Source organism: Chiloscyllium plagiosum, chromosome 3, assembly GCF_004010195.1.
Source record: "Chiloscyllium plagiosum isolate BGI_BamShark_2017 chromosome 3, ASM401019v2, whole genome shotgun sequence".
Classification (NCBI taxonomy): Eukaryota; Metazoa; Chordata; class Chondrichthyes; order Orectolobiformes; family Hemiscylliidae; genus Chiloscyllium; species Chiloscyllium plagiosum.
Window position 1 is genome coordinate 65,043,749 of NC_057712.1, and position 14,261 is coordinate 65,058,009.

Consider the following 14,261-nt stretch of genomic DNA (forward strand, 5'->3'; position numbering starts at 1 on the left):
CTATTCTCCTCACAGATCAAGATACTTGCAATTTTTGTATCATTCACAAATTTTTATATTTTTCTCTATATACCAAAGAAAGATCTATGGCATATTTCCAGGAATTCACTGTTTTATTGATGCATGCATGTTAGAGACTGGGATTTTATCGCAGTTTTCTTCAGGATACAAACACACAAATCAAATAACGATACCAGTTAATAGGACACTTTTTAAAAAAGGCACTGGGATGAAAGGTCATAACCCAAAGTCTTACGTCTGTTTCCTTTTCCACACTTGCTAGCAAATCTACTGAATATTTCCAGCATTTTCTGTTTTTATTAAAAAAAGCATTGTGACTCATTTCTAAAATAATAGAAGTTAAGTACAGAATGGACTCACTCAGATTGCACTTGCAACGTGCTCAGTTCCATCTCCATATTATGAAAAGAATATAAAAACACTGTTAAGAGGCAAAACCAATTTACCAGAACCAAGGGATTTCGATACATTTGGGCCCCTTCTCTCCAGAAGTACAACTAATGGGCATCTTCAAGGTGAAGACTGTTTTAGAGCAGACATATACCATTTGTTGTCCCCATATCATGAATCGCCCACATTTCTGTGGGTCTGGATGATAGACTTCCTTCCTTAAAGTACAGAACAATGTTAATCCTAGATTAACTTCTTTGGTCATTCTGAATTACATTGAATTCAAATGTTACCATTTTCTATGGTGAGGTCCCCAGAGTATTAGCCTCGGCCTCTGGATTACCAGTACAGTGACATTACCACCATATCACCAAATCCCTCTAGTCTTATTACAACACAAGAAGTATTCCACAATTGAGAAGGAGGCCTTGAGTTTAGTATCGCCTTTGCAATATTTCAACTTTTGTGAGCAAGTCCAAAACTAGTGGGCATAGGTTTAAGGTGAGACAGGAAAAATGTAAAGGGGATCTAAGGAGTAACTATTTCTTGAAGAGGCTGGTGCATATATGGAATGAGCTGCCAGAGGAAGAGGTGGAGACTGGTACAATTACAACATTTAAAAGGCATCTGAATGGGTATATGAATAGAAAGGATTTAGAGGGATATGGGCCAAATGCTGGTAAATGGGACTAGATTTATTTAGGATATCTGCTTGGCATGGACTTGTTGGACCGAAGGGTCTGTTTCCGTTCTGTAAATCTCTATGCCTGTATTTGCGTTTCCAGTAATGTGCCTGAGGCAATTGTATATACTGATCATAACCTCTTAACATTTTTGGGAAAATTGAAACTTAAATATACCAGAGTGTTTAGTTAGAGTTTATTGTTATAGCCATTTAATTTGAAAATTATACATATGGCAGGACAAGAACATAACTTCTGACACATTGTCATGACTTCGATGAAGAAAGTTGAACGTGTTCTGTGGCAGAAAAAACAAATTGAAATGGACAATTGAATTGAATGTTTGCATGCTTAGAGTCAGTGTAATGCGCATGTGTTGTGTATGAATAGAATTAATATAAAGTGTATGGCTAAAAGAATTCTATTTGTACATTTTGCAATTAGGGATGCACCAAATGAATCTACCAAATTCAGTCCGTTTGAATTAAGTTTTGTTATGAAATGAGAGAGCCACTGAAATTAACTGCGGAAATTGGTGACTCAGAGTTCAGAGACCATACATTTGGACTATGTATCAGATTTTAAGGAAAGACTAAATAGAGCAGGTGAGTTGACTAGACAGCATTTGAAAGTACACAATATGTGATGTAACAGGAAGTCAAAAATTCACAATTTTGCTAGTGCAGATAAAGTTTTAATGTTACTCTCAGTTTAGGTGAGCTTCAAAGGCAAGGTGTAGTGTGCCTTATCAAATCAAAAGGAAAATGAGTGAGGTGAATTATCTGATAAGAAAGAAATCTTACAGTTGTGCCATGTTGGTGGATAGAGCTAGTTAGATCTTTGCATCACTATCACAGGAGATATCTGAGAACTATGATGAGGTGAAAAAAGCCATCTAAAGTGTATATGAGCTAGTACGAGAACCTGCAGACAATATTTAGAAATTGAAGGATAAATCCTGGTGAAATGAACATAGAATTTAAAAGGATCAAGCAGAGCAATTTTGATAGGTGGGTGAGGGCATTGAAAACAGATCAAATGTATGGCGCTCTTAGAGAAATGATTATTTTGGAGGAGTTCAAAAATTCACCTCATGAAGTAATAAGAACTCATTTAGAAGAACAGAGAATTAAGACTGAAAACTAGCAGTAGAAATGGCAGATGATTATGAATTTGGTTCATAAATCAAAGTTTAGCTTCTGACATCAATTTCAATCTTTGAGGGATAGAAATTGAGGAAAAGAGAAATCCTCAGGTGGAAACGGAAAAGGAGATTTTATAGAATATTGGAAAGATAGTTTACCACAGAGTAAAAAGGAAACCCATAAGGGGGCAAGAAAAGTACTAAAAGCTCAGGTATTTTCACAGTAACAAAGTAGGCCATATGAAATCATAGTGTTTGTGTCTTGTGAATATGCTCAAAGGTATTTTGATAAGGAAGGAAAACAAGAGGAGAATGTGTTACTGGTTACAACACATAGTGAAGAACTAAGTTCAGATGATTCTAAATTGGACATTCCTCAAATTAAATTGGACAATGAGCAAGTTCTCAAATATTTGGATCAGTGATTGAATCACTTTCCAGAGGAAACTTGAAATGACCTGAAAGAGTTATTATAATCACAGGGGGAGATATGTGGGAATTAGCTGGTAAGTACTAATGTGATTATGCAGGATATAAATGCAAGAGATGTTGTTTCATTTAAGCAGCATCTTTATAGACGTCATCTTCCAAAGTTGACACAGATTCAAAAATAGATTGAATGCATGCTCAAAGACAATATATACAAAGTGAATTGCAGCAAATGGGACTCACCAATTGTCGTTGTGCCAAAACAAAACAGTAACCAACAATTACGCATGGACTACTGCAAAGTCAATGCAGTTACAAAATCTGATTCAGATCCTATTCCACTTTTGGAAAACTTATATTTCCAAGTTGGACTGAGAGAATTCCGGCAGGTACCTTTATCCAAAAGAATGAATGAAATTTCAGCTTTCATGACACCAAGTGAACTAGGGTTTAGATCAGAGTGGTGCTGGAAAAGCACAGCAGGTCAGGCAGCATCCGAGGAACAGGAAAATCGACGTTTCAGGCAAAAGGCCTTCATCACCAAGTGAACTAGGTTGGCGCAACATCAAGGGCCGAAGGGCCTGTGCTGCACTGCAATGTTCAATGTTCTATGTTTTATGGACCATATCAATTTAAAGTCATGCCATTTGGAATGAAATATTCACCAGCCACATTTCAAAGACTACCAATGAAGCCATTTTGGGATTACCCAATTGTGTGATGTGCATCCACGAGCTAATGATTTTTAGATCACACATGAAAGGAACATTTAGAGCATCTATCAGAATTGTTCAATCGAATTCAGAAGGCAGGCTTGGTAAAAAAACTTGACTAAGAGTGAATTTGCCAAAGATCAAGTTTCAGTCCTGGGCCATGTCATTGGAAATGAAAAAAATGGTCTCACGGAATGTGAAAACAAACATTATTTGGGAGTTTCCCAAATCAGCAAAGAGGAATGTTCTACCATTCCTTGGCAAAAGTGACGACTGCAAATGCTGGAAACCAGAGTCTAGATTAGAGTGGTGCTGGAAAAGCATAGCAGGTCAGGCAGCATCCGAGGAGCAAGAAAATCCGTATTTCAGGCAAAAGCACTTCATCAGGAATGGAGGCAGAGAGCCTCCAGAGTGGAGAGATAAATTGGGCGGGGAGCCGGGGAGAAGGTAGCAAAGAGTACAATAGGTGATTAGGGATAGGGATGTACAAAGTTAAAAATCACACAACACTAGGTTATAGTCCAACAGGTTTAATTGGAAGCACACTAGCTTTCGGAGCGACGCTCCTTCATCAGGTGATTGTGGAGGGGTGAAGGAGCGTCGCTCCGAAAGCTAGTGTGCTTCCAATTAAACCTGTTGGACTATAACCTGGTGTTGTATGATTTTTAACTTTGTACACCCCAGTCCAACACTGGCATCTCCAAATCAGGGATAGGGATGGAGGTGATAGGTCAGAGAGGAGGGTGGGGGAAGGTAGCAAAGAGTATAATGGGTGGATGGAGGTGGGGATGAAGGTGATAGATCAGAAGGGAGGGTGGAACTGATAACTGGGAAGGGAGATGGCCACTTCCACAGCCACTTCCGCCCCTCACGATTCCTGATGCACCACACGTGACATCACTTCCGCCCCCCCACGTTGGCCCAACATTTCAACTCCCCCTCCCACTCCCACTCTGCCAAGGACATGGAGGTCCTGGGCCTCCTTCACCGCTGCTCCAGCACCACCCGACACCTGGAGGAAGAACGCCTCCTCTTCCACCTCGGAACACTTCAACCCCAGGGCATCAATGTGGACTTCAACAGTTTCTTCATTTCCCCACCCCAGTTCCAAACTTCCAGCTCAGCACTGTCCCCATGACTTGTCCTACCTGCCTATCTTCTTTTCCATCTATCCACTCCACCCTCCTCTATGACCTAACACCTTTCCAACTGCCACCAGGCCATTAACTGCCTCAACCTGTCTACCCTCCTCCCCCACTCCAACCTCTCACCCTCACAATGCACAGCCCTCCACTCCCTCTGCTCCAATCCCAATCTCACCATCAAGCCAGCGGATAAAGGGGGTGCAGTGGTAATTTGGTGCATTGACCTCCATACCGCTGAAGCCTGACGCCAACTCGAAAACACCTCCTCCTACTGTCCCCTCAACCATGACTCCACCCCCCATCACCAAACCATCATCTCCCAGACCATACAGAACCTCACCACCTCAAGAGGTCTCCCACCCACAGCTTCCGACCTTGAAGTTTGGAAACCCCGAATCATCCAATTCTACCTCCTTCCCAAGATTCACAAGCCTGATCACATTAGCCGACCCATTGTCTCAGCATGCTCCTGCCCCACTGAACTCATCTCCACCTACCTCGACACTGTCCTATCCCCAGGAACTCCCCACATATGATCAAGACACAACCCACGCCCTCCACCTCCTCCAAGACTTCTGTGTCCCTGGCCCCCAATGCCTCATCTTCACCATGGGCATCGAGTCCCTCTATACCTCCATCCGCCATGACCAAGGCCTCCAAGCCCTCCGCTTCTTCCTCTCCCGACATCCCCAACAGTACGTTTTTTCCTCTCCAGACGTTCCCAACAGCACCCCTCTGGAGGGATTACAAGTTGAAGTTGGCCCCGAATATTTAAATTAATCCACCTTCTCTCTGGGGCCAATCTATTGGTCTATTGGATTCTGATTAGCTGTCAGTAACTCAGCTCTGTGATGTCATTGGCGATAAATGATCTGGGATGATGACACTCTCATTCGTTTGGCTGAACTGGTCTTCACACTCAACAATTTCTCCTTTGAATCCTCCCACTTCCTCCAGACCAAAGGGGTAGCCATGGGCCCCAGTTATGCCTGTCTCTTTGTCGGTTACGTAGAACAGTCCATCTTCCATAGTTACACCGGCACTACTCCCCACCTCTTCCTCCGCTACATTGATGACTGCATCGGCGCCACCTCGTGCTCCCGCGAGGAGGTTGAGCAGTTCATCAACTTCACCAACCCATTCCACCCCGACCTTAAATTCACCTGGACCATCTCTGACACCTCCCTCCCCTTCCTGGACCTTTCCATCTCCATTAATGACGACCGACTTGACACCGACAATTTTTAGAAACCCACCAACTCCCACAGCTACCTGGATTACACCTCTTCCCACCCCCTCTTGCAAAAATGCCATCCCGTATTCCCAATTCCTCTCCCTCCGCTGTATCTGCTCCCAGGAGGACCAGTTCCACCACAGAACACACCAGATGGCCTCCTTCTTTAGAGACCACAATTTCCCTTTCCCCATGGTTGACGCCACCCTCCAACACATCTCATCCACATCCTGCACCTCCGCCCTCAAACCCCACCCCTCCAACCGTAACAAGGACAGAACCCCCCGGTGCTCACCTTCCACCCTACCAACCTTCGCATAACCAAATCATCTGCTGACATTTCCGCCACCTCCAAATGGACCCCACCACCAGGGATATATTTCCCTCCCTACTCCTTTCTGCTTTCCGTAAAGACCATTCCCTCTGCGACTACCTGGTCATGTGCATGGCCCCCAACGACCCACCCACCTCTCTGGGCACCTTCCCCTGCCATCACAGGAATTGCAAAACCTGCACCCACACCTCCTCCCTCACCTCCATCCAAGGCCCCAAAGGAGCCTTCCACATCCACCAAAGTTTCACCTGCACATCCACCAATGTTATTTATTGTATCCGTTGCTCCTGATGCTGTCTCCTCTACATTGAGGAGACCAGATGCCTCCTCACAGAGCGCTTTAGGGAACATCTCCAGGACACACGCATCATTCAACCCCACCGCCCCTTGGCCCAACATTTCAACTCCCCCTCCTACTCTGCCGAGGACATGCAGGCATCATCCAACGCCTGGAGGAAAAACGCCTCATCTTCCACCTCGGAACACTTCATCCTCAGGGCACCAATGTGGACTTCACCAGTTTCCTCATTTCCCTTCCCCCCGCCTTATCCCAGTTCCTAACTTCCAGCTCAGCACCGTCCTCATGACCTGTCCTACCTGCCAATCTCCCTTTTCTTGCTCCTCGGATGCTGCCTGACCTGCTGTGATTTTTAGCACCACTCCAGTCTACCATTCCTTGGACTGAGTTGCTATTACTGAAAGTTTCATACTGAATTTTAGCACTTTGGTTGATCCACTGACTGACATGTTGGAGAAGTACAGAACACTTCAGCGAATGGAAGAATGTCAGAACACATTTTACAGCCTGAAAGCTGTGTTAACCACTATACCAGTGTTAGCCACATCTAATTATGCAAAGCCATTCAAAGTGGTTATCAAAGTGAATGATGTAGGTGTTGTTGCTGTATTCTTGCAAGAAGACAGTGAGAAGATAGAAAGACCTATCGAGTATTTTTCCAGAAAACTGAATACTCATTAACAAACATATTCCACAATTGAGAAGGAGATCTTGAGTTTAGTGTTGGCACTGCAACATTTCAACATTTATATTGTGTCTGAGACAATTGTATATACTGATCATAACCCCTTAAAGTTTTTGATGAAATGTAGGATAAAAACATCAGGCTGCTTGGTTGGAGCTTATTACAGGTTGTTCTGCTCTAAACTGGCATGTTCCGTCAGTGTGAATTGGCTGCAACATGATTGACAAATTGTGGATATTGTTTGGATAACGCAAACTTTCTACTGGACGGGTTTAGTGATTTTCTATTAGCAATCTTCTACACTGTGATTTTCCATAGGGGTTTTTCATAATGCAATTTTCTATAGCGCGAGGTTACAGAGGAATGCAACTGTCATGTAATAGCAGAACAAACTGTATTGCAACCATCCAATTTGAAAATTATACATAGGGCGGAACAAGAGAATGTAATTGCCAACTCATTACCACAGTTTTGATGAACAGAGACAGGCATTTGGTGGTGGGATAAAACAGATTGAAATGGGCTGGAGGAGTGAATGTTTGCATGATTAGAGTTAATGTAATGTATATATATTATAGTATACTAACAGCATAAGCCTAACAGCTGTCTAAAATGAAATCATCTTTGTATATTGATAGTTCATTTTTCTTAGGGAGGTGTGACAACACTATCGTTTTAAGTATTTTGTCCTGTTTTTTTTAATGTAGGAAGGTTGAGATAGAAGTGAGAGAGTGGTCTGCTTGAAGTCAGTAGTGTAAAGAGCTCGTGAGGCCTTAGCTTTTTTTTTGAGGTTGGAACAATAGAGGCAGCCTGAATGGGTGGGGTCAAGCTCCCACAGAACCAGAATTTTTAGTTTCAGCTTTCAACAGATGCTGGTCTCTTGAAGCTGGATGTGGAAGCTCTTATTCCTCCCTCTGTTACAGCTAAAAGCTGGAGTTCCTGGGCTGTTAGAGTTTGCTGTGAGATCATCTGTTTTACTGAATTGGCCTTTGTCAATGTGTGTTTTTGGAATGTGACTATATTGAACAGGTAATTAGGAGCAGTTAATGTCTCGATTATTTTGTTAAGTATTTCAATGGAGGTACAGTTAGCCAGTTCTTTTTTTCGTCTGTATTTTGACTGTAGAGTAAAAAGAAAAGTGTGTTTTTCTTAAAGGTGATAGTTTGACCAATCAAATTGCACTCGGAATGCAATGCCTTACACTTTCCTTTAAAATAAGAAAAGGTTAGGGTCTGGACTATCTTAATATATTTTGAAGGGATTTGGTCTAGTTCCATAATAAATTGGAACTGTTGCTGTTTACTAGTTAAATAATCTATTATGCTGTTAAAGTTTTCAATAGAGATAAATTTATACTGATTCTTCTTTCTTTTTTAACCACAGAGGAAGAACCTAATGTGTTTTGCTTAAAGCTGAGTCGTGTAACCAAAATAATTACATCAGGAACACAGTACCTTACACTTGCCTTTAAATAAGATAGAAGTTAGGGTTTTGGCTATCTGCTTTATATATTTGAAGAGGGTTTGGTCTGGTCCATAACAATCTGTTGTTAGTTGTCAAGGAGGCCAAAAACCAGCTGCCATAAAAGTGAAATAGCCACAAAGAAATTCAGGAAAAACGCAGGAGAAACATCTTATTTAGATACTGGATATAATGTGCATCTTGCTCCCACAAGGACTAGTTGAAGTGAGCCAAAGTGAATGCATTAAAGTTGAAATTCAATATAACTTACATTTAACAAGGAACGTTTGATTCTGTGCTACATGACATTAAGGAAAATGAGGTAGTTTTAAGGAGCCTCTTAAGAATGAAAGAGAGAGAGAGACAGAGAGGCTTAGGAAGGAAATGCCATAACCTAGGGTCTCAACAGCTGAAAGCATTCTTACTCGTGGTGGAGTGATCAACATTGTGGATTTGCAAGAGATAAGCTTTAGAGTTACATAATTATTTTTCAGGATTTTAGAATTGAAAGAGATAATAGAGGTAGCAAGGCCTGGAGCGAATTGTAAAGAAGGATGACAATTCTAAAATTAAAACTTTGCATAAGACAATGTAATACAATGAATATTTGATTTAATGGCTGAACAGGAGTTGATGTGAGTTGGCAGTGGAGTTTTTTAAAAAATGAATTTTAAGCTTATGAAGGATAGAAGATGGAAGCCCAGCCAAGACCCCACTGAAACAGTCATGTCTGGAGTTAATAAATAGATGGATATAGATTTCAGCAGATAGTGAGTTAAGGGTTAAGATGGGTTACAGATGTGAATGAAAAACCTTTTAGTAATGGCACAGGCATGTGGTCAGTACCTTATTCCAGTAACACTTGCAATATGAAGGTTTTGAAAAGTTGGGAAATACTCAATAGTCTGGTAGCTTTGTGGAAAAAGAGACAGACTTAATATTTCAGGGTGAGGACATCATAAGACCATAAGGCAATAAAACGTAAGAGCAGAAGGAGGCCATTCAGCCCATCGAGTTAGTTCCACCATTCAATGAGATCTTCAACTTAACTTGGTGCCTTTTTCCCATAATCCTTGATTCCCTTACTGATTTAAAATCTGTCAATCTCAGCTGTGAGCATACTGAGGGACTCAACCTCAAAAGCCCTCTGCAATAAGGAATTTCACAGATATTATCTGAAAAAATAAATTCGTCCTCATTTCTGCCTTAAACCTGAGGCTCTTTATCTTGACCTTATGTCCTCTGGTCTTAGATTGTCTTGGCAAAACCCTCCCCATGCCTACTCTTCAAGTCCCTAAGAATCTTGTATGTTTCAATAAGGTCATTCTCATTTTTCTTTATTCCATATACAGACCCAATCTACTCAACCTCTCCTCATCAGACACCCCCTCCATACCTGGTGTCAGCCTAATTAACCTTCTCTGGACTGCCTGAAATGCAAGAATATCTTTCTTTAAAATAGGGACCCGAAGCTGTTCACAATATTCCATCTATGGTCTGACTAATGCCTTGTATCATTTTAACCTCCCTGCTTTCATATTCCTTTCCTTTGAAATAAAGATCAACCTTCCACTTGTTTTCTCTATTGACTGTTGAGCTTTGATGCTAGCCTTTCATGAGACATGCATGGAGACTTCCAAATTCCTCCATTCATGGCTTTCTGCAGTCTTTCTCCATTCTCCATTCAGCTCCCCTATTCGTTTTGCCAAAGTGCACAACTTCACATATTATTTCATGAGTCAATTACTTTGTCCACTAACTTAAACTGTCTATACCCCTCTGCAGACTCTTTGTGTTATCCTCTCCAGTCACCTTCCCATCTATTTCTGTGTGATCCACAAACCTGGTTATAATACATTCACTTCCTCATCCAAGTCATAAGTATATATTTCTAAATAATTGTGGACCCACTGTTGATCCCTGAGGCACATCAGTAGTTACAAGTTGCCATCCTGAAAATGCTCCTCTTATCACAACTCTCTGTCTTCCATTATTTAGCTAATCCTGTATCCATGCTAATATGCTACCTCCAACACCATGGGCTCTTACCTTATTAAGTAGCTTACTGTGCAGTACCTTATCAAATGTCTTCTGAAAATCCAAATACATTACAATCTGCTGCTTACGTTTTATCTATCCTACTTGTTAACTCCTCAAAGAATTCTAATAAATTTTTCAGGCATGATTTCCCCTTCATGAAGTCATGCTGAATTTCTTGATTCATTATGCTATTATTCATATGATGTAATCCTAAATGCACTGTGATTATAATCTTTATAAATCAACCTAACATAGAATCATAGATGTATATAGCAGCGAAACAGGCCTTTTGGCCCAACTCATCCATGCCAACCAGGTTTCCTAATTTGAACTGCTCCCGTTTGAGTTTGTCCCATATCCCACTAACTCTTTCCTATCCATGTACCTGTCCAAATGTCTTTTTAATTTTGTAATTGAACTCACCTCTACCACTTCCTCTAGCAGATCATTCCATGTACGCACCATCCACTGTGTGAGAAAGCTGCCTCTCTGGTCTTTTTTAAATCTTTCCCCTCTCATCTTAAACCTATGCCCGCTAGCTTCCGACTCCCCTTCCTTGAGAAAAAGACTGGCTACTCATCTTATCTATGACTTTATAAACCTCTGTGGCAATGTTGTGGTTTTAAGAGGTGTATTTTATCTTTTTTTTGAGGAAAGGTTTTGAACGTTTCCCTAAAAATAGATGTTAAGCTAACTGGACTATGTGTGTTTTTGTCCCCTTCCTTTTCTAAATAAAGGTGTTATATTTATCCTCAGATCTGAATCTTTAACTTTGTTTCTTTATCTACAGATGCTGACAGATCTGCTGAGTACTTCCAGCATTTTCTGTTGCTTTTGTTCTTGCAGACATCTAGAATTGGCAACATTTGCTTTTGTTTATCAAAGGTGTGGTTCAGCCTCAAATACTTGTCAGTGAGATGGATAGAGCTGATAGTGATGATATACAATTTGTGGCAGGTATAGCAGGCAATGACTTCTGTCTCTCCACATTCTGTCGAAGAATATTTTTTGTTTGTCAAGTGCTTGGATTTTTAACAAACAACCTGACAATTTAGAGACATGGAGAGAGTAATGAGATAGAGCTGGGTATTGTTAATGCATCCAGGGACCTTATGTCAGAGTCATAACGATATACAGCACAGAACCAGACTCGTCCATGCTGACCAGATATCCTAAATCGATCTAGTCCCATTTGCCAGTATGTGGCCCCTATCCCTTGAAACCCTTCCTATTCATATATCCATCCAAATGCCAGTTGCTCAGTGGTTAGCACTGCTCCCTCACAGTGCCAGGAACCCGGATTTGATTCCAGCCTTGGGTGACTGTCTGTGTGAAGTTTGCACATTCTCCCCACGTCTCCGGGGTTTCATCCAGATGCTCCAGTTTCCTCCCACAATCCAAAGATGTGCAGGTTAGGTGAATTGGCCATGCTAAACTGCTGATAGTGTTCAGGAACATGTAGGTTAGGTGCATTAGTCAGAGAGAAATGGGTCAGGGTGGGTTACTCTTCGCAGGATCAGTGTGGACTTGCTGGGCAGATGGGCCTGTTTTCACACTGTAGGAATTCTAATTAAAATGTTGCAATTGTACTAGCCTCATTCCATACATGCACCACATTTTGCTTGAAAAGATTGCCCTTGGGTCTTTTTAATTCTTTCCCCCTCTTTCCCCCACGTGGGCGGCACGGTGGCACAGTGGTTCGCACTGCTGCCTCACAGCGCCAGAGACCCGGGTTCTGTTGGGCCGAAGGGCCTGTTTCCACACTGTAAAGTAATCTAATCTAATCTAATCTAATCTAGTTCTGGACTCCCCCAACCCAGGGAAGAGACATTGTCTATTTATCCTATCCATGCCCCTCATGATTTTATAAATCTCTATTAGGTCACCCTTCAGCCTCCGATGCTCCGGGGAAAACAGCCCCAGTCTATTCAACCTCTCCCTATAGTTCAAATTATCAAATCCTGGCAACATTCTTGTAAATCTTTTCTGAACTTTTTCAAGTTTCACAACATCTTTCCAATAGGAAGGAGACGAGAATTGCATGCAATATTCCAACAGTGGCCTAACTAATGTCCTGAACAGTCGCAACATGATCTCCCAACTCCTATATGCAATGCTCTGAACAATAAAGAAAGCATACCAAACACCTTCTTCAATATCCTATCTACTTGTGACTCCACTTTCAACAAACTATGTACCTGCGCTCCAAGGTCTCTTTGTTCAGCAACACTCCCCAGGACCTTACCATTAAGTGTTCTTATAAATGGTGGTGCTGAGTGACAGTGTGTAGATGAACACAAGAGATAAGGGGTAAAGGAATAAAATATTATGCTGATAAATTTACATAATGAGGCATTAAGAGGTATATGTAGATCATGAACACCTATACAAACTTATTAACCGAATAAACTGTTTCTGTGCTTTAGGTTCTATGTACATCTGGTGATGTTTCTTGGTCAAATGCCTGTGTGGTGTGGACTGAGTGCTTCCCTACATTCTGAAGAAGGATCACTGAACCCAAAATATTAACTCTGCTTTCTCTGCATAAATGGTGCCAAACCTGCTGTGTTTTTCTGTTTTTGTTTCTGATTTCCAGCATCTGCACTTCTTTGGCTTTTTCACTTCCCTATATGTTAGCTGACATAACATATACCATAAAGCTTGGATTCTTAGAGACATAGAGTCATAGAGGAATACAGCACAGAAACAGGCCCTTCACCCAACTTGCCCATGCTGTCCAATTTTCACAATTTAAACCAGTCCCATTGGCTTGTGTTTGGTCCATGTCCCTCCATACCCATCCCAAGTCCATGTACTTGTCTAAATGTTTTGTAAATAATGAAATTGTGTTTGCTTCCACAACTACATCTGGCAGCCTGTTCCAGATATCCACCACCCTCTGTGTGAAAAAATTGCCCCTCTGGACCGTTTTATATCTCTCCCCTCTCACCTTAAACCTATGCCCTCTAGTTTTTGACTCCTTTACCATGGGGAGAAGCTGTCAGCTATCTACCTTATCTATGCCTCTCATAGTTTTACATACCTCTATCAGGTCACCCCTCAGTCTCCTACATTCCAGGGAAAAACATCCTAGCCTATCCAACCTCTCCTTATAACTCAAACCTTCCAGGTCAGGTAGCATTCGGGTAAATCTTTTCTGCACTTTTTCCAGTTTAATAACATCTTTTCCATAGTAGGGTGACCAGAACTGCATTCAGTGCTCCAAATGCGGCCTCACCAATGTCTTGTATAGCTGCAGCAAGGTGTCCCAATTCCTATACTGAATGCTCTGACTGATGAAAACTAGCACGCCAAAAGCCATCTTCACCACTCTGTCAACCTGTGATTCCATTTTCAAGTAGCCATTTCCATGATCCTGTACCCTTAGATCTCTTTGTTCTATAACACTCCCCAAGGACCAACCATCGTCTGTGATGCTGCCCTGTATCACCTTACCAAAATGTAACACCTTGCATTTATCTAAATTAACCTCCATTTGCCATTCCTCAGCCCACTGGCCCAGTTGATCAAGATCTCACTGCATTCTCAGATCACCTTCCTCACTGTCCACTGTATCACCAATCAAGGAGTCATCCACAAACATGCTAACCATACGTTCTAAATTTTCATCAAAATCATTTATATAAATGATGAATAACAATGGGCCGAGCACCGATCCCTGTG